Below are 22,893 nucleotides of genomic sequence, written 5' to 3'. Positions count from 1 at the left end.
CCAGGATTCATCTGCCAGAAGGTTACAACTTGACCATAAAAGGATCCTTCAATATTCCAGTATTTAAGTAGCTTTTTAAAATACTTTATAACTATATATTTATAATGCTACAATAGAATTATGTACGTGTATAAAACCTTCACCCATTGGACGTTATCCATTTTATATATTCATTCTTTCCAGGAAGGGTGCCACTAGTTCTGGAGTTGACTGCATATAAATTATGGACTCAGGATTTTATTGTTAGAATATAAACACTAGCCCCAGCATAAGTGAGTGGAAATTAGTTAATGCCTTGTAGTTAATCGTCAACAGTGCAGCGTATTTAAGCTGTCTATGGTAAAAATGCTTCTCTGTATGCTTACCAGTGCTGTACTCTGCTGCTCAGGGAGTACACACTAATAAACAACTCGCTCCCAAACACTAAACATGATGTGAGAGCAGTCAGAGACAGGGAAGCATTAATAATCCAGTCATGGTGCAGTTTGCTATTTGCACTATTATCTTTGGAGGAGGGGGAGTGGGTTGGGGGGTTTGGGGGGTTTTGAACGGTACAACTCATTTCCAAAATGGCCCTGCACATAGTGAGGGATAATCATATAATTTGCAGATTTAATTGGAAATATAAATCCCAACGCACACACCATTAGGAGGAGCATTAATACACACCTCTGCGTTTGATGCATGATGACACATCGCAAATGCACAGGGTCAGCTATGTCACTTTTAAATATCACGTCCTCTGGAGGAGCCCAAATGGAGCGAGGGCATTTAAATATCCTACTCCGGCTCTCATTCCCATGCAATTACTCCATCCCTCCCTCTCTGCGTGTTTCGTAGTCCATTATTTCCTTTGTCTGATGGTGCGCGTCACTGACATGGCTTTAGAGATTCTGTACCAAACTGGTCTCACACCACATTAGCATGACATTGCGTCCTTGATTACGGTGACTGGGAATTAGATTGTTATACGGTAATGACATTTAATCTAGATTTAGGTTTTTTGTTTTGTTTTGTTTTTTTGTCCATCTTTCTCTTACAGTGGAGGAAAATCTATCGGATATGCCAGCAAACCCGTGTACATTTCCACACCTCCACACACGTAATGCTTTATCAATAAACCAGCCAAGCGTTGGCTGTTTTTTTAATGGACTTGTGATTGCATGCGCCGGTTCCTAATTACGAAGGCAAACACAGCTTGGCAGGCTTTCAAATGTCGGATGGAGAAAAGGGTTGGAGAGAGAGATTGGAGGGAATAGAAAAGAAAGCAAGAATATGATGATGTATAAAGGTACAAGACAGTTTAGGAACAACACAAGGAGAAGTGGATAATGCTCTCTTATGGAGCTTGGAAGCTGGCGAAAGTATTTGAATATGAATTTTTATATATGTGAATTATAATCATATCTTATTACATAAAATTATTTTTTTTTCTGTTGTGTATTTAAATAAATGTACAATTTGCCAATGTTGTTTGTTTGTTTGTTTGTTTGTTTGTTTGTTTTGTACTTAATAAGGGTAAGACTTGACTTTACAACCAAAATGCAATTTGAAATGATAGGTTATGGTTAAAAAAGATAATAATAGAAAAATACAAATCTCTAAATTTCTAATCTCAAAAATACAGATTTTACGTAAATAAGGCCAAAAGTAAAGCATCCACAATTCCCAGGCCAAAACAGATGCTTTTTAAAAGTGGACACACAAATAAAACCACTCAAATACTGTAGCTAGTTGTTTACAGTGATGTTAAACAGTTGATGGCTAAAATAGTTAAAGTTCTAGCTAATTAGGCTACGCTGCCCGTGGCTTGCTGGTAGTTGTTAGCGAGCTAACAACCAAATACAGTAGCTTACTCATTGTGGTTCATATCCTTCATTCTGACTTTGTCTTTTCACTTCGTGTAATGGAGGCAAGTACGTCAGACAACTGTGATTGGCTAAATATTACGTTTGACCGCTATGAAAGCGTCTACTTTTCCCTCTGAATTCCACTTTTGGCTTCCTTGCATAAAATCTGTAGTTTTCAAATTTGTGTTTTAGGGTGGATTTCTAATAATCTTAAAAATGCAACGGTTCGATGCAAATTAGGCCCTGCCATTAGCAGCTAACAGCTAAATAAGAACCCGTATTATCTTAAAAGCAAATATTACTCACAGCAAGTTCAAAATAAAGAAAACAAGCAAATAGTAAAAAAAAAACATGTTCAACTTCGTTCAATTTTGTCAGCTTCCAAGCTCCATACTCTCTGAGCGTTCTCTGTAATGCTCCCGAGTAGAAAACTATAGTGTACATACTGTATATATCATGAATCTTTTGTGCAAATGCACCTAAAGTAGATATCTATCAACACGGCACCTTACAAAATGCTAGTGAGCTGTCGAACTGTTGAATCAAGCGGATGAGTGTGTGAGTGAAAATGGGACATTGCAGTAGCATGAGTGCAAATGTAATGGCTATTGACATGCTTGATCCTCTGCCTTTAAATCTAATTCACTCTTTAAGAGAGAATCATTGGCACTAGTCCTTGTGCACCATCAGTGCCAAAGGCAAATAGGTTAATAGGGTTAAGGCAGACAGAGTGTATTTACCTTTAATGAAATGTCCAGACTTTAGTTGTGAAGCTTTTTTTGGTAGATAAATGTATTCTGTACCAGTATTGGCTTTTTGCTGACACGTCAAAGTCTGTCTCTTAGTTCAGAATAATGGACTCTCTCTCTCTCTCTTTCTCTGGGCTAGTGTGATTAAAAACAAGTTTAATTTGTTACTTTGAAGGGCATTTTTATTGTACCGCACCCCCAATGATTCTAGGGGAAAAAAAATACATGTATGATATAGAGTCTGGGGCTGATTTCTTTCCAGCCCATACGGTAGAGTCATGTAGAATAGCCTTGATCATTGATCATTGTGTCAAGATTACACTCAGTGAAATGCTTCAGTCAGCTTAGCATAGACACCCATAACACATTAGTTTAGTAGGTTACATTCCATTCTCAATTTCTCTCCTCCCTTTTTAGGAGAAACTAGAAGTAAGTAGACTAAACATTACAAATTAGACAAAGAAACAAACAAGATGTTTTGTCTACCTTGGCTTGAATGAAAGAGCTGGCTAATGGTGACAAAAACAACAACATCAACAACAGAGTGTGTTTTCCACCATGGGAAAGCCTTCAGGACTCTTGGTACCATGCCAACCTGCTTTTTTATTATAAATAAAAAGAGAGGCTGGTGAGAGAACAAATGTCTGTAGCGATTTATAACAGGCACTAACATTAAATGTAACTGAAATGTACAACATGCCAGTCTTTAATAAATAAAAAATGTTACCGTTGGCAAATTGTTGTGGCATAAGGGGGGGTATAACAATAGGGTGTCTATGCACATTCAGTGCTTGGCCCCCTAAAAATTTCCTGTAACAGCTCGCTCCTTCGTGTTTTATTCTTTACTCAGAGCACTGCTGATTGATTTAGAAACATTACGCACAGATACAGAGAGATATTATTTCTCATATGTGATGTCGCAGATGTCTAGATTGAACCTGTAAGAGGTATTGTATGTACAAAGGCTCAGTAGCATGGTAGTCAGTAAGCAGATTAAAATGAAGTTGTAATTAATCTGAAATAAGTTATCAAGATTATTTATCGTTTAAAAATGACCCTCATCTGTGTTCTCTAGTGAGATGGATGTAGATAATGCTTGCCTCAGTGCCCCAGGGAACATAAATCTGTGATTGTTTTCTCATTAAGTTAATGCTGGTCTTGTGGGAATATGCAGTACAAAGTATGAATAATTGGTGACTGCAATTTTTTTCCTTTTAATGTAATGTGGGCGGAGCTAATCTCTGGTAGCTTGCTTAAGGTTTTTTTTTTTTTTAAAAAAACTTTTTTCCTATTTTTTCCCTATATAGCTATAAAAGCAAAGGATTTAAAGAGATTTGGACGGAATATATGTAAATGCATCATGGCTGAGAGTGCCAATGGAATGAACGTCTCGACTCTCCATGATTTGAACGCAGGCTTTCCTAAAAAGCCCGAAGCTAAACGGGGAACGAAAGCACAGCATCTTCAAACAAGAGGAGTTGATATGTTGGAGGAGTGTGAGGACGCTGATAGTGATGGGAGTGTGAGAGCATGCCGGAGCGTGATGGTGTTGGAGTGGCGTGAAGTGTGAGCTTGTGTGAGGGTGTTTGTGAGAGATAGAGGGGGGAAAAAAACTGCGTGGGTCCATTTTGGGATAACCGCAGGAGGGCCTGCTGTTCTTCGGAGGAGTTATTTACAGAACCTGAAATGTAGATACTAAATAAGAAAGTGTGTCCTGTTCAGAGGCATAGAGAGTGCAAAAGTTTACATCCTCCATCACTTTTGGGTGAAAAGGTAAATTTTCGCTACTTTTTTAATAATATTCATATTTTGATGCATCCCGGCACCCAAATTGATCCAAATACAAAACCAAAATGAAAAGAAATCCATTTTAAAAGTAAAAGAACGGAACTAAAACTTTAGTCTTGAGCTTGTAAGTAGTGAATATTACCGCTAAGTTGTCATAGTTTTTGATAAAGTAACCTTTTTCCACACAGACTAAAGTATATGAACTTTTTCACATGCAGATAGTGAATAGATATTACTGTAAAATTTAATGTTGGTAGCTCATTTTCAATAAGAAAGGAATAAAACATGACAGGATATGGTATAATAGGAAAATCACAAAGTTAATTATTTTGATATAGAGCATGATACATGTATGATATAGAGACTGGGGCTGATTTCTTTCGAGCCCATACTGTAGAGTCATGTAGCCTTGAGCATTGATTGTTGTGTCAAGATTACACTCAGTGAAATGCTTCCTAGATTTCATGTACATTGACATTAATTCATTTAAGTCAGCTTATGCCAGGGACACACTAGACGATTTTGATTTTATCATGGGAGACCACAGACATAAGGACAGTTTCAACCGATTTTTACACACTAGATGATTCGGCTAGACCGCGAGACCACACACCTGTCGACTGTAGTAACGATTTCAACGACATGAGATCTCAGAGATGCCATAACATCATGCTGTTCTGTTTGCCCCTTAGGGACATCTAGTCTTGAGGAATGATACACAAGTAAGAATTTTATGTAATTTCTGTGCACATGACAATAAACAGCTTTGACTTTGGCTCGACTCGATTTTTCTGGGAAACGCAGATATTTGCATCATGCATGGCGATCTGATCACATTACAGGATCATGAATTTATTTATAAAGCACTGCAATTGTAATATTGCGACATATGAGAATATAAAGTTAGGAGTAATTGAGATTTCACAGGTGCTACTCGGCAATTCGATTTCCGCCCAGATTGACAATGTATTTCCAGCCCAAATGACCTACTGTTTTTTTTTCATCAAATGCAACACTGGTCTGTAATTTTAGGCTTTTAACACATTAGTTTATTTACAATTAGTTTTGCAAAAACTATTTTCGGGGGGCTGATGTTTTGGGGTCTTTTGGGGAGCTGATGTTAATCAACCTGTTATAGAACAATAGTCACATGACACAAATCCAGAACGAACAAAAGTATGAAAAGTACATTATCTACTCATATTACTGCAAACATCTCTTTATAGTTACATATGCAACAATATCATGATTATAGTTTTTTTTATAAATAATTTTAATGATCCAATAATCTGAACACATCACCATAAATGTTAATGTTAATAAACGTCTCCTTACTGAAGACTTCACCGTTTCCAACTATTAAACCTTATGTTCCTCTTTGTTAATTAAAAGATGTTTTCTTAATCCTCTTATCATTAGGTTTATTAGATTATGGTGGGCATTCCATCATTCAATAGCTTTTAATTAGGTATTACTCTGTGAAAGATAACACTAAAACGAGCATGTTACTATACAGCAATAGAAACAACTACTCTCTCAGCTGATGTTTATAGACTTCAATTATTCTAAAATCCAACTGAAACTGTTTCACTTTCAAATTACTGATGATGAAATTACAACCAAAACATTTTGTTTTAATAATTGACCTTTTTGTTCTTTTTTTCTGGTCATGATTCAGCTTTTTTCTTTTTTTTTTTGTTCTTTTCCTTTTTCCAAAAAGGTATTATAATTACTGTTAGTCTCGTATCTCCCAGATCTAATAGTTTGAGAAAGGCAACCCCTGTACATGACAGACATGTAATGGAATGAGGATTTTCTTTCTGTGAATTTACTTTCCATTTGTATTACTTGTATCACAAAATCTGCAGAATAAGACACAACAAGGATTGGCTATAAAAAAAAATGGGGACAAGGGATTTTAGCTGGTGTGATATGTGGCATTATATCATCAGTGTTATGACAACTGTCATACATTTGTGTGTAATAACATTTGTCTTAAGCCATACATTTATGTACATGTATTGTATTTGGCAGACGCAATTATCCAGAGAGACTTACTGCTTCGATGTGCTGCTTTGAAGTCTCTATCAATACATCCTGATACTAGTTCACTTGGCCATGGACTAAGAATACCACCAGTCTAAAAACTCTGGGGAGTTAATATAGTAAGAAAGGCACATAGACAACTCATTTTTGTTGTTGTTGTTGTTGTTGTTGTTTTTAAATGCTAATTTAAAGGGGTCATGACACGAGGGCTTTTTTTTTTTAATCTTCCCTGAGGTGTAATTATAATATCAGTAAAAAAAAAAATTGCACAAAAAACATACAAAATTTAGTCACTTATGACCTTTTTCCACCCTGTCTCTGACCCTTTGACTGAAACATTTGGTTTTTATGTCCTTTACCATTAAGACATCAGTGTAACAACCCACTGCTCTGATTGTGCAACCTAGGTTAAAATTTCAACAGTGAAAGAAATATAAATACAGAACCTCAAGCACCTAAAATAAAAAAATAAAAATAAATAAAAATAAAAAAAGGAAACCTTAAAATGCAATTCTGGGCTATTTAACTAAGCAATTGAAATAGTGTGTAAAGTCATTTGGGGATAAAAAAAAAAAAGAACACTCCCTTTAAGAACAGCATGTTCTTAGCACCTAATCACGTGTTGATTAGGTAGGAGAGAAGATGAGGAGACGCTGAAAGTACCTTTGAAGAAAACAAAATTTAAGTTGTTTTGAGGTGCTACAGTCGTGGAATCTGTTTTATATACATCTGATTGACTTGGAGTGTATTCATGTTTGTGAATTTAACCCTAACCCTAACCCTAGCTCGTTTCATTGTTTTAAATATGTATTGTTCAAAATATGTATTTTTTTTTGTAACTGATGAAAGTGAATGCTTTGGTTAATTTAAGTGGGGATGAGAAGTGGATTATATGTGAACGCTTATCCAGAGCCACATCTGCTGCATTAAACAACATACAGACACCATTTTGAGAAAATGTAATGGTTGTTCGAGTCTGGGAGGATTGTTTAATGTTTCAAGCAAATATTTCATCTTTGTAAATTGTATTGTTAATAGTGGTTTTTTTTTGCTCTTGTGTGTATGGTACTGTTTATAAAACAGGGCAGGTCTTTTCTTTTTCTTTGAGACATATGTAAGTTCATTTCAGCAAGATAGCGAGCCACCCAACTAACCACTGAGGAGAACAGAGACTGTTACACATCAGCCACCTGCAAACGAAAGCAACTTTACCTCGGTAACCTAAATCCTGGTAGGACTGTAAAGACTGTTACATTACTGGCTGCTTCTCTTTCATCTCAGATCCTCGCTCCTCTGCTAGCAAGCACGGGAGGCTACAGATCACGTGTCCTACTGTCTTCTCCCATTAGTAGTCGCTACACCAAGACTTGCTGTAGGGGCAGTCATATACAAATGAATTTTTCCACGTGACGTCAGAAATCCCGCCACATCCAAATGACCCATTTTTGGGGCTTGGTTCAAGAAATTCTCTTTTTGTACCGAGGAGAACGTATTAAGCTATGAAACTTGCAGGACGTCTTAATGGTCCAATGACTTCTTACAGTATATGTCAAAAGATCAGGTCATGATCCCTTTAAGTACATTAGGAAGTAGTAGGTATGTCAGGTGTGTGGTAGGTATGTCATTTGAAGACGTGGGACATCTAGGGGAAGTTCATAACACCACCTAGGTCCCAGAACAGAGAAGAGTCTTGATGGCTTCCTTGTACCCTGAGAAATAATACACTAACACTAACTAGAACACACTTAGCACATGTATGTGACATGATATCGTATGAAATCAAACAATATGGCACTTATCATGACAATTTTGAGTGTCGTATGATCATGGTTACACGAAACACTGTTATATTACTGGACATTAACTCTCATGACATGACAGTATATGACATCAGGTGTGGATTTTTGTGAAAGTGAAAGGAATTTTTCTTTTCTCTACTAGTTTCCTTCCATCGTAGCCAAAAAATATGTTTTCCACTGAAGCAAACTTTAGGCCGATTCATTAATTATGAATGTAACTAAGAAATTATCACAGAAAATTTTCATCCATGCTAGTTCAAATTTGTTTTGAAGAAGTATGAATGTGGTTAGTGACCACAGAAACAGCTTTTCAATGCAGAAACTGTAATGAGTTGGCATGAGGTACACTTCCATCTCTAAATAATTATTTCACGAGGCTAGACTTGGCTTCTTATTCTCCACTTATTTATTTAGATTTCCCTTCCATCTTAAAAGCTCCAGTAGTTACATTCCCGAAGCAGTTGAAGCACAATAATATCACATACGCAAGGCCAAGGACGTGGGAAGGATGCAACTTTCAGGATTCCATAAAGACTGGTGCACACTACACGATTTCCAAACAGATTTCCCAAGGCTCTGTGACAAACCTCCCTGCTCAGTGTATGCTACATGTTTGTGTAATGTGCAGCAACATGATTTTCTCAGAGGCGCTGATATTTTCAAGCATGTTTGAGGAACAGCCAATGAGAGTCACTGGGGAAATAAAAGTCATCTGCTCTCAGACGCAGCAGAACCCTGAACCCAGTTAATCACCCATCTATTTGTGTGGGAGGGTGAGGGCAAAATGGAAGCACGATAATTTTGCTTCTATAAGAAATTATTTGGCATGTCATACCCAAATGGTTGTTACAAACAGCGAAAAACAAAAACAAACAACATGAATCTTAGCGGCACACAGTATAAAACTACATTCTGTGCACTGTACCTCTGGTTATCTTTGTAGAACAGACACGTCTTCACAGTTCATGTCTCCCAGACCCAAGTCTTCCTCTTCATTTCCTCTTATTTATCCTAGTTCTTGTACATAAAAGTGACAGTCACATAATATATAGCTCTTGTTTATATTTTTCGTGTGAAAGCAAGATGATTATTTTTTTAAACTAATTATAAATAAATAAATAAATAAATAAATAAATAAATAAGCCATCCATTTATCCATCCATCCATTTTCCATACCGCTTATCCTACACAGGGTTGAGGGGGAGCCTGGAGCCTATCCCAGCAAACTCTGGGCATAGAGCGGGGGACATCCTGGACAGGGTGCCAACCCATCACAGGGCATAATCATGCACACATTCTCACACAATGGACAATTTGGAAATGCCAATTCAGCCTGCAACACATGTCTTTGGACTGAGGGAGGAAAGTGGAGTACTCAGAGAAACCCCATGAGCATGGGGAGAACATGCAAATTCTGTACACACAGGGCAGAGGTGGGATTGGTTTATTTCTAACGCTGTTTCTGAGCAGTACAACCCAAACATTTGCTTGTGCACAATGCATTTAGCAGAGGACAGCTTCCTGATCCTGGGCAAGTACAACGCAGGCTACACACAAATGCCACTTCTGAAAAATGGGGCGATTCCCACTTTGCTTGGGTAATCTTGTGCTTCTGAATCAGAACCCGTAAGTATGCTCGATTATTTTTTTTTAAGTATCTGCTATTGACTGTTCAAATGCAGAGTTTTGTGTTGTGGCCCAGTTGTAGACCTCTGCTAACGTGCTAGCTAAAGTTTGCTAAGTTGCCCCAATGTTTATTTGTATGTTGGTGGTCTGACAGAGACTTTGATTGTGGCTGCTGTTGTGATTGTATTATATAAATCGAATCACAAGAATCTTAGCTTTCCAACAGTATATCACATGAGTACCTATGTACACATGGAACCTGCATACGTAGCATAGTTAAGCCCACCGGCAGGGTCGGAATTTACATCAGATCTGAAAGGTAAGATAGTTTCAAAATAAAATCTTGCCACTGTAAAACGTTCTGCTCAAGTCGTGTTTGCAAAGTTGGTTCCACTTGATCATCCGCATTTTCTGAATCTGACTCGGGCTCAAACTGATACGTTAAAACCAACGACATATTGCTTAGGAGCTTAGAATTGCCTTAGAAGCTTTGGAGGCTCAATAACCCAAGGGGCGTTATATTTCCAACACATGCTTGAGGTTTTTGGCCAATCGCAATGCAACGCGTCAGCTGGCCAATCAGAGCATTCTGAGCTTTTCAGAAGGAGGGGCTTTGGAGAAATCAGAGTGTTTCAGGCAGCCTGGGAATAGAAGTATTGCAATAATGCACAGTATGTTACCTTTTTGAACATTAAAGCATGTTAACCTATTCTACTACACCCAATAAACAAAACAATTAACATTTAAAAACGTTTAAAAAATCATATGACTCGTTTAAACAAAAGTGCTCCATTGCACAGGTGTCAACGTGTCTCTGCCATTATAGAGGATTTAAGTAAAGTGGTACCAAATATTTAATGATAAAACATCATCCTGAAACATTTATCCTATCCGAACAAGGGTATTGGCAACACACAGGATCTGTTCCATGAGATCGTTCCAGAAGGCCATTGCGAATAAACTCAATAGAATGCAGATCCATGTCTGACTATGCTAATCAGACAAAATAAAAGTGTGTGTTCAGATTAGTGTTAGCACTGAACGATGTGACGTCTTCAACTGTGGAGATAGGGCAAACAGCGGTAAAAAAAAAAAAAAAAGGCAGCATGACAGATCTGTTCATGACTACAAGCCCTTTGTCGATCGTTGTTCAGAATTTTGTTTAGCCTAATCTGTAGCAAGAAACCTCAGCACCCGCCACCCTCCACCTTCTCTTTCAGAGATCTAAAAACATGCATCACTCTGTTTCTGTGTGTGTGTGTGTGTCTGTGTGTAAAACCTCTCTTTCAGTGAGACTACAAAGCAGATGGAGATGGAGAAACAAAAAGAACAAATTCAGTAAGAAAGAAAGAGAGAGAGAGAGAGCAGACACAAAGAAAAGGAAGCAGTCGAGAAGAAGATCTCACACCTCCGCTAATTAAGAAGTGGAGAAACTAAGCTGAAAAACAAGACGCAACAAACATCCACGGTGCTATTTTAAGGGCAGATCAAAGCGGCGTTCCCAGTGAGTCAAGCTAAGGTGTGCGCAATTAAAGTGCCCTTGGAAGAGTGCAATACAGTTGTCTTCTGTGTCTTACGTTTGCATGGAAAGACTTCCATTTGAACAAAGTTAAATGGCAGACCAAATATGACAAAATATAAAAAATGTTTTGGGAAAAAAAAATAATAATGAATTGCAGGGGAAAGCTTTGCGTTCCTAATTAATTAAAAAATATATACATTTTTATCAAGGGGTAGGAGTTATGGGTTTTTGTGTGAACTTCTTTTTTTTTACACCCTCTCACATTTTGCAACGGTTGTAACACCTTTTACATGTCTGCAGAGAATCTAATAAATGATATGGGGATATATATATATATATATATAATTTATTATCAACAAAAATGTTGTGTGTCATTTGTGTGTCATTTGTATTTTGAGTGCTAATGGTTGGAATGCCATAGGTAATTATTAAAACACGACAGGGTGTGCAGTTAAACTGTTAAACTATGTGAAGCAGAGTTACTGCTAAAACCCGGAAGATGATTATCTTCCATATAACAACATGTCCCAACATTTTATTGCACTTATACTGTACCACAACAACTTTCCAACGCTAGTGACATTTTTTAATTAAACAACTTCATAATTGTTATCCCTTGAAAGGTACGTTTAATGTTGCGTAATGTCTGCGTGACAAGTAACCATGCTATAATAACAAGTCACTCCTGTATCAGCATGTCCCGAAGTGATTTATTCCTCTTATACCACAGCAGTTTTCCATTATTCCTTTGGGTTTTTTTTTTATTATTATTATTATTTGACTTTTTCAGTGGCTCTGAAATCATTTTTGCCAAGGAAAAAATTGTACTACTCATACAAAAAATTACACAGGGATGATATAATAATATTTTATGGGTGGATTATAAAGTCTCTTTGGATATGTCTGTATCATCTTAGCAAGCATGATTTTCTATTTTAACTTACTGGTTTTTTCCCTCCTGTACAGTTGAAGCTTAGTTGAAATGTTTCCCGTGTGCACAGGCCACTTTAGGTCAGTCTGAGTTGACTATTCAAGGATATCGATCCTTTTTCCTTTTTTTTCCATTCTTGAACTATTCCACTGTTGACTTTTCTGGTAAGAAAAATCAGACAGCTTTGAGCTGTAATACCTTGGCATTTTGAAGCCTTAGTATTATGATATTCAGTCTGGGTGAAGGGTCTTTTCGTGGATATGGAATATCACAAAGTTTTGACACTACAGCTAGCAAAACTCTAAAGTACTGAAATTTACATTTACCCTTAACCATCTGCTCAGTTGTATTCTGCATCAGCCAAATGAGCAAATACCAGTAAATTACTGTAAGTTTTACAGTACATGTTTTACAGTGTAGAACTTATTCTGTGACATCAAATATTCTTATGACTAATAAATAACTAGTGAATGATTGTATGACATTTTGAGTCTATGAGTTTTATTTTGCTTAACGTACTGTCTAAAATACATAGATATCAAATACAACATAAATCACTTTTTAAAATGTGTTCCTAGATGAGATATTTTACCTTGGAATTTAATTGTAAAAACGTTTGCTTATTCATTCAATCATCTTCAGAAATCTTCTGTCTTGAAGATAATGAGACAAAAAGCACAGAATGTTAGGTTATACAGAAACCACACCACTGTCTGTCCTTCCAAAGAAAACTTCAAGTTACAGCTTTACCTCTGACACTGGAGACTCCTTCCAAAAATGCTAAATACACATCTCATCACACACAGATCACCCTATGAAAAATGACACGCTATTAATCAGTTAATGTGGATTGTTCGTCATAAGTCCCTCTGTAAGTTTGATGCTATAGAAGCAGAACAATATGATAAGTTTTGGCAATAAATATATAAATATACATTGATAATATTTAATAAAAAATATTCTGTACATGTGCAAGACTTTTTCAATTTAATATAAACCTTGCAGCTAGACTACTGTCACAGCTGACCGTCTGACCAATCAGATTAGTGAATTCAACGCTGCTGTGGTATTTTATCTTTATTTATTTCATCTTTACCTGCCAAAATCTAAACTTTCATAAGGGTGTGTTGACTTTTACACATATTCACCCTATGTGCCTACTTATACTGTACATTGCTATGCAGCTTGCATGTAATGAAACTCAAGACAAGAAAATATACATAGACCCATTATCAAAGACAGATTCAACATAAAGTGTGTGCAGTGAAACCCCAAAACTTATGAACAAAGCCATGCTGTGTGGGCGTGTACATGCACATGCTTGTTTAGTGCACAGAGAGCAGAAGAAAAAAGGAACAATGAGGAGGAGTGCGGATAAAGATAGAAGACTAAAAATGATATTGGTGAATGTCTCTAGGGGCCGGCACAATGGCACAGTGATGGAGGATGACAGCTTGATGTTTTTAAATAGCTGTGGCTGCTGTCTCCTGCCACCCGGGGGGACAGCACTAAGGCTGACACAAATAGTCTCTAATGAGGATTAATCTAATCATGCGCTGACACAATATAAGGCCTGCATTCCTAATCATCTCCAGCCCCAAACTCTGGCATTTAGGAAGGGAGTATTGACACCTCCTAAAAGGTACCCTGGCAAAATAGCACTCACAATTTGAAGGAATGAAGTAAACAATCAAAATAGAGCAAATATTTACTTGATCCAGTGAAAACAACATTTTCATCGAAGAGAAAATGGGTGAATGTTGGCAAGATAGTCAACAGCCTGAAAACCATTCAAGTCTAGATTTGAGACTTTGGGAATTTGTTTTTGCACGTATTTTCCCTATTCCTTTGCTGTTAGTTATGGTTAGTTGTGGTTAGAAATGAACATGCCTGGGCTGACACAAGTGGATTGACCCGACAGGTGCTGTGAAACCTCTCAAACTGCCCAAAGCTACCACTCAAAAATGGTTCCTAAATTCAAATAACGCTGAAAAATCCTGGTCCATATCTTACGACTCAGTTTTGTGTCAGCTTTTTTATACAACATTTCATCATCTGGAGTGACCTTCTTTAATGTGTGAAGATGGAGACGCCACCAGACTCCAGTGCTGAACTTGAGGATGAATGCCCCTGGCCCTACCTCAGTAAAATGTTTCGATATGTTGGAGTAACTCTGCCCTGTGTGCGCGGAGTTTGCATGTTCTCCTCATGCTTCAGGGGTTTCCTCCGGGTACTCCAGTTTCCTCCCCTAGCCCAAATACATGCACTGTAGACTGATTGGTCTTTCCAAATTGTATGTAGTGAATGTTTGTGTGATTGAGCCCTGCGATGAGTTGGCACCCCGTCCAGGATGTTTCCCCACCTTGTGCCCTGAGTTCCCTAGGATAGGCTCCAGGCTCCCTCATGACCCTGCACAGGATAACTGGTATGGAAAATGGATGGATGGATGGATGGATGGATGGATGGATGGATGTTGGAGTAAGTAAATTCTCATACAAAACCTGCATTAACTGCAGATCATTTTAAAAAACATGTTGAGGTGGATTTAATAAATTTGCTAACATTGACTGGCTATATTTACCAGATTCCATTAGTTAACATAATTGGCTAAAGTCAAATTCTTGCTAATGGTAAATATTGCTCACATACAGGGAATTCCCAGGCCACACTACATAGTTTTAGACAGTTTTAAATACATAATAAAAGTTACAACCTAAAAACATGACATTTCCTTAATTTCATCAGTTAACACATTTACTGCATCAGTTAAAACATTGGCCAGTTTTAAATCCGTAAGCACATTTAAATTTTATTTTATTTATTTTATTTTTTTTACTTTCACTTGAGTACATGAGAACATACTTTGTCCAGCCATATGTTTGTGGATGTACAAACATACAGCTGAATTATTCTCACAACAACCCAGGTCAGTGCCCCTCCCCACCAACAGGGGTCACTGTCTCCAGAGTTCTAAATGTTTGTTCAGTTCCTTTTTTACTTCCCGGTTTTGCTTTAAATATACTATAAGCATGTTTCTTTTTTCTTAACTCACTGCGAAGTCTTGCCAATATCTCATGCTGTGTACGCTCTCTAAGAGATATGTTAATTATCCCAGTTTGCCTTATCCATGTCTACCTAAGATTTTTCAAATCATTGCATTCTGTTTTTATTTACATTCTACACAGTGTCCCAACTTTTTTGGAATTGGGGTTGTCGTAGTAGTAGTATTGTTGATTAGTTCTTGTAATTAATTGAATCAATTTATTTATTTTTTATTTCTGTTAATTTCATGTAAATGGACATGTGTTAGATTAGTTTTCCTTAAATTCAAGGTCCAAAAATTTAGATCATTATTTACACTGAGAATGTTACACGTATTCGGAGTTGGGTTACAAAGCAGCTTAAGTCAAATTACTGGTTTCCCTATTCATATTATGGAAGTTTCCTATATATAGTAATTCCTGTCTCTGAGGCATCTAGCATCTAGACAATCACTGTGAGCGCAACGCTCACATAGCTGTATGAGTAGCACCTAAGTCAACAGTTACGGTATTACGTCCTCACTACACACACCTATCTCATCTTTGTTTAGTCATTACGTCTTCTGTTTTCTTACAAAACAAACAGCATAAATGTTAAAGTACTTTTAGGATTACCTTTACATGATGCCAAACCCTCCGACATTTGGGCATCCACAATATCATTATGTATACAAATGTACCATCCAAACCCCACACGTTTTTGGTGTTCTGCAGAGCTGTGAGGTTTAATCCAAGCACCACAAAGCACTATGTCCTTCAGCGGAACTCTTCGGTTGAGCAGGGCTGTAAATCTCCTCTCACAATAACAATGATCTAAATATCTGCAGGTCTTAGTCTGTGAGCAGCCACACATGCCCAGGTTTTATTCCCTTATAAGTCTTATTTACTTGCTTTGTTTTATTCATAACTTTACTCTTTTGAGTTTTATGAGCGTACAAAATAAAAGCCCAAAGATAACCTCCAAACAACCAGGAGCGATGTGTCCCAGCTGTGTGTGTGTGTGTTATTGAATTGTAAATAAAGTAGTGCACAAGATTTACTCTTAAAAAAAATGAGGGGAAGGAATGAAATGCACCCAGTTCCGGATACAACCCAAAGCACATGCTCCAGAGAGAGAGAGAGAGAGAGAGAGAGAGTGCATGCTGTTTAGCGACTTTTCTCCCGCTGTTTAACTCATTTCCATTGCAGATCGAGAACGTGCCCATTAAGGCTAGGCCGAACATGAGTAATGTGCAACACCTGGACCTGCTCCCTTTGTCACTGATGTCTGGAACGCAGCAGTCTAATTACGCCGATTAGTATTTAGGAGGCAGTTCCGACTTAACAGTCCAGTGGTAACAAATGGGATCCCAGATTACACGAACAAATAACATGTCTGCAACAACCTTTCCTGCACATCACGGCTAGAATTACTATTCTGTGGAATATTCTGTGTATATATTAAAAACTACATATACATATATACATATACATATACAGTACATATACACAAGTACAAGTGGACGAAGTACAGATAAATTATACTTAAGTATAATTATAGAAAATGTGTTAAAATCTCATTCAGTTGAAAGTAACAAACATACTCAAGTGAAATAAAAAGCTGCTAGTATTAAAAGGCGTGTCTAACTAATGAAATTAAGTTAATGCCAGGTTTTCATTTGAGATATAACTTTTATGGTTTGTCTACAACTGTTCAAATATGATTTTCGTTTTGAAGCAACTGCGAATGTCATTTCTATCTGAATACATAATTCAGTCTATGTAAGTTTGCAATATTTACCATTAGCTAGAATTTGATTTGCCGATTAGAAATAGCCAATTATGTTAGCTAGAGGAATTGATGCTAGTCTAAACTGACATTAGCAAAGAAAATGAGCCAACTTAGTTAAACATAGCCAGTTAATATTAATATTAATATCAATATTTTGATCAAATCTATCAAAACTTACCTCAATTTTGGAAGTTTAAATTGGGTTATGATAATTATTTATATTTTGGGAAACCGAAACGAATGTATTCGTTGGAAAATTCTGCAGGCAGGTACAAACAAAACAATAACTTCAAGAGCATAATTTAAATAAAAAAAAAGCATGGCTCAGACCACTTCCACAAGGCAACATTTCAAATCATACCAAAATGTGTTTATGCAAGTCACATGTGAGTAAACTGTCCTCTCATTGGTCAGATTGTGCCTGTTTATGTTCCGGGGTTCCATCAAGATCGATAGAAAGCAGTTCTGTGAGCTTATTGTGGCTTTTTTCTTAGTTGCTGTTATCATAATTTATTGCTTTGAGCGGGAATAGATATTTCACAATACGATTAAAGCCCTTCGCCTTGAGATGCTCGCTAAATATCTTGTAAACCTCAGTGTTTTCATGCTTTTTTGAAAGCGGTTCAGAAATATGTTCATCAGACAGAATTTCAATGAGGGATTTTACCTCGTCTTTGGTCCAAGTTAAACCGCGATTCATGTTGTGAGCCATTAGCAAAACAAACACGCTTTTTACGTAACGCAATTCCCATCCTCCACTGCTATACAAGTTGGATCGTCGGTCCATTGGGTCAAGTTGCTTTCTCAACACTAGTGAACGGCTTCAGAGTCCGCTTGCAATCAAGCCGATGCCTCCTCATTCAAGTGGTCTCGGACCGATTGTTTTGGTACAGATCCAAGCATGATTGACGTGTTAATATATGTCTAAACAAACCAAACCAAGGGAGAAAACGTACCAGCTTCTGAAACAAACGAGCTAGGTGTGAAAACGCCCTGAGACCAATTATGAACTCAAGTGCTGTAACTGAGGTTGAGGAAGTGTCAGAACCAGAATTCAGATGATGCTGACACTGCTGGTATTTCTACCTCTGGGTTTTTCCTGTGTTTAGTAGGTAAGAAAGTGGATTTTAGCCACACATATATTGGGTTTAAATCCAAATACAGATATTTGGAATACTTAACAGATACAGATAGTAGCATTGAATTACACCTCTGATATATACATACATACATACATACATACCATACATACCATACATACATTCATACATACATACATACATACATACATACATACATACATATATACAGTGGATCTAAAAGTCTACACACCCCTGTTAAAATGGCAGGTTTTTGTGATGAAACTATCATATAATAACTTATTAATAACTTGGTTGCATTATTGTGCACACCCCTAGTTGAAGCACCTTTAGATTTTATCACAGCATTAAATCTTTTTGGGTTGTTCAAATCAGTTTGGCACATATTGACTTATCAACATTTTGCCATTCTTCCTTGCTAAAGCAGTCTGTTGTCAAATTGTCAAATCTGTTGTCAAATTGGCTGGGCATCTCCTGTACACAGCCCTCTTCAGGTCACCCCATAGATTTTGTCTTGGATTTATGTCTGCACTCTGGCTAGGCCATTCCAAAACCTTGAACTTGTTTTGGTGAAGCCATTCTGGAGGTTTGCTTTCGGTCATTGTCATGCTGAAAGGTGAAATTCCTCTTCACCTTAAGTGTTTAGCAGAAGCCTTAAGGTTTTAAGAAATTAGAAATTGCTTAATAAATTGCGGCAATTCTTTTAATGTTGCTGTACGCCTCTTGGCAGCCGCCCTGACCAGTTTTCTCTTGATCTTCTCATAAATTGTAGAGGAACGTCCTGTTCTTAATCGTGTCACTGCCATGCCATATTTTCTCCACTTGTCGATTACTATCTTTACAGTGTTCCATTGTATATCCAATTCCTTGGAAAAAATTTTTGTAACCCTCTCCTGATGTTGATGTTTTTCAACAGTGAGATCCCGTACTTGCTTTGTAAGCTCTTTGCAGCCCATGGCTTTTCCAGTTGGCTGTTAGCAAGATGTCAGGAAAATCCTATAGGAACTGCTGTACTTTATTTGGGGTTAATCAGTCACTTTAATTGTTGGCAGGTGTATACTAATTACTAATTATAATAATCACTGCCACATTCCCAAAAGCTGTTGCACACTTATGCAACCAGGTTATTGTACATTTTTTTAAATATTTTGTCTGAATGATTTTTATTGTTTCTTACTTTAAGAGGTTACAATGTATGTATATATATATATATATATATATATATATATATATATATATATATATACACTCTCTTTCTCTCTCTCTCTCTCTCTCTCTCTCTCTCTCTATATATATATATATATATATATATATATATATATATATATATATATACATACCCACAAGGGTTAGTGAGGAGCCCTAATTATTTGACATCACAAGACCTGACAGTACTTGGCATAAAATGAAAATAGAATACTTTACGATTATGTATTTCAAAATCATTTCAGAATCAATTCATGCTCATCTCAAGCAAAGTCGTCTCTACGATTGCGTGAAGTGTCGACCACATGTGCTCTGCCGGAAGATGAATTTGTTGTCAGCAATTGTTTTGACACTCATTGAATTTCATCCATGCATATGCAGAAGGCTGAGACAAGAACATATGAACATCCGCTATGGAACTAGACAATGTTCCTATTTCACATGTGAATGGGCAAGACGCCTATATAAGGTATGCAGATTTATTTCCTGTTCCTATTTCTGTCACTTTCACACCATTTCAGATTTAGTGAGATGACGCTAAACTGAACTGATGCAACCGCGCCTGCCTTGATCTATGACCATGAACCAGCTATTATTGCTGCTTGCTGGCCAATTAGAAAGTGCATCAGCCACCTCCACTTGTTTATTGGCTTTCATCGTTTTGCATCCCGACCTTGCTGCTTGCCTTTTTGATGCACATTTTCATGTGCCTCGCTTTTGAGAGCTCACTTTTTCATCTTTAAGACCTACCATCACGACAGAGAGACTAATTGTTAAAAAGCACTCTTATAGTCGCTAATCCGAATGTGGTTTAGTGTGGAACAGGCCAAAACGACTACAAAACGTTATCGTGGCATTCAGCCTAGCTGAAATGAACATGTATATTTATATTTCTTCAAACAGGAGAAATCAGTCATTTCTCCTGCAATGGGGCGGGGGGAGAGTGGGGGATTGGCTGCAATAAGCCCTTGTTTCTATAGATAAACACTGTTACACATTAAGTAGAACCAGCATTCTCAGCTCTGTATTTCAAAACCAGCCCAACAAGCCTAGAAACAAAACTCAAAATTAATTTATTTACCTATATTTTGATGCCTTATCAGCAGCAATGGCTATATTCATGGTAAAGACAACGAGTGTTTCAATTTAAACATTGTTTACAATACTTTAACAATTTGGTCTTACAGACAATCAATATAAAAAATATACATGTGTAGCAATCAAAACAATAGTAATAATAACAAGTAGAATCTTTCAGTTTAATATATGATAGAAATTCTAAAATTATTCCAGGGGAAACCTTTTTAAAAATATCCATTTATTTGTTTTCTGAGTGAAAACATTGTCTAATATCATTTACGAGTGGACATTCTATTCAAATATGTTTTACGCTCCAAAAAATGAACGAAACTCAATGTACTTTATATAGAGCTCTTATGCACTTAAAGGAACCAATAATGCTACAAGGTGTGCCAGACTTAAAGCATGGCACTGGTAGAAATGTCAATTGTCAACACAAGACAAGGGCAGAGACGGGACAGAAACCAAAACAAAACACACGTGAGAACATAAACAAGGTTATTGACAACCCGGCAGCGGCACGCTTCGGGCAGTTCATGCACGCTGAAAGCGTGAGGGGAAATCCGTCACAAAAGTCTCCTGTCCTGAAGGTTTTCTGGTCGCAGAACATATATTAACTCTGACAAAGCACTGACACTAGAGACTCCTTGCACAAATGTTACATAAATGTCTCTTCATAGAAAAACAAATATTAAAAATAAATTATTTTTAACCTTTATATTACATGGAGTGTTCACCATACTGTAAACAAGTTCTTACTATAGAAAGGATCTGTATCTGAATGACAGCCAGCACTACTACCAGAGCTGCTGTTATAGAAAAGGAATTAAACACCGTTTGATCAATCAGATTTTAAATCTCAACAGTGCTGCTGTTTATGCATGTTTAATCTATAGAGTATTTCGTTATTAAGAGAATCAACCATATGGTAATAAGGCAAGACGTTTAAAGTTCTTTAAACATTATTCTTGTTATCATTTTTATTGCTATTCTGACGTGGCACATTAGATCACAAAGAACTCAAAAGAAACAGTTTTAAAGTCGTTTTTTCATGTTTTTCATTTTTCATAAAAAAAAAAAAAATTCATAAACTCAAATCGACATAAATCCTTCAAGCACTTTTTATTTATTCATTAATTCTTTTGAAGAATGTGAGACTTTTCTTCGATGAGTCTTGCCTATGCATATTATTTCATTCCAGAGCTCATTTCGTAATACGGGCCATCCATTTGGCCCGTTTCATTTCCATAATTGTTTTCCGAGCACGCAGCTGTCCTGCTCTGCGCAGAAGACTAGGTGTGGACTAATGGACAGCAGATTGGATTCTGCCTTTGTACGCTGTGAAATGATTTCCCTCCCCCTGTTCTTTGTGCTGGATCATGTCTCTCTTTTGGCCTCATGCATAATGGATCGGCTTAAAATGCTGGCCTGCGTAGTTCTCACTTATTGAAAGCTATGCTCATAGAGCTGCGTATTTACTGAGAATGATCCCGCTTTGAGTCGCTTTCTATGGGTTGTCTCTATCTCACTCGCTCCACGGGGTCATTCTCAAGTCATAGCGCCTTCTATCCATTTTTTAGGCCATATTCTTCTTTCCAAAGCACTTCTGTCTGTGTTGATTTTGCTTGGCCTTCCTTTTAAACCGAACTTTATGAGAAGTCCGAATTTTGAACAACTGCGATATGAATTATATATATGAAAACCCAAGAGCGCTGAAAATAAATAAAAAAAATCTACAAAGATAATAACTACCAATATAAATCCTCTCTGCACGGAAGTGTGCAAAACTGTATTTATTAGGGTTTTTTTTGTTTTTTTAAAGCAAATAGTACCCATCTTATGATTGACTTATACTGGTAATAAAATAGCACTCAAAGCTAATGCAGAACACACAGATAGAAAATAAACACCACTAAAAGTCTGCATATGTACTCATAAAGAGTAAAGATAACTCATAAAGAGCTTCAAAAAATGCCACTCAAATATTAGCTGGTAATGTCTCTCCAGTAAGAATAGCATGCTGGGAAATGTGTGACATCATCTCGTGCATCTGGTTGAACATCGAACGGAAATGCACCATGCTATGCTGCGAAAATAACGTGCAACAAAATAATATGTCTTGGCCTTTCTTCACCTCTCTTCTTCCCGCATTTTCCTGGGAAATAACACTTTCCATTTAATGCGCCCTGCACTTGCTTAGAGTCTATCAGCCCCAGCTTTAATGAAATGCCGCTGCCCAGAATCCCCCTCACCAGCGGAAATCAGAGCCCAGGGCCATTACTTAGCTGTCTTCGGGGAAAAAGGCACATCAACATAAGTTATTTCATTATCTCCCCAGGCTGCGAGAGAAGAGGACGTATGTTCACTCTGCCTATCTCGCAGTG

Source organism: Ictalurus punctatus, chromosome 18, assembly GCF_001660625.3.
Source record: "Ictalurus punctatus breed USDA103 chromosome 18, Coco_2.0, whole genome shotgun sequence".
Classification (NCBI taxonomy): Eukaryota; Metazoa; Chordata; class Actinopteri; order Siluriformes; family Ictaluridae; genus Ictalurus; species Ictalurus punctatus.
The sequence above is the reverse complement of the archived record's forward strand: the minus strand, read 5'-3'. Positions refer to the sequence as shown.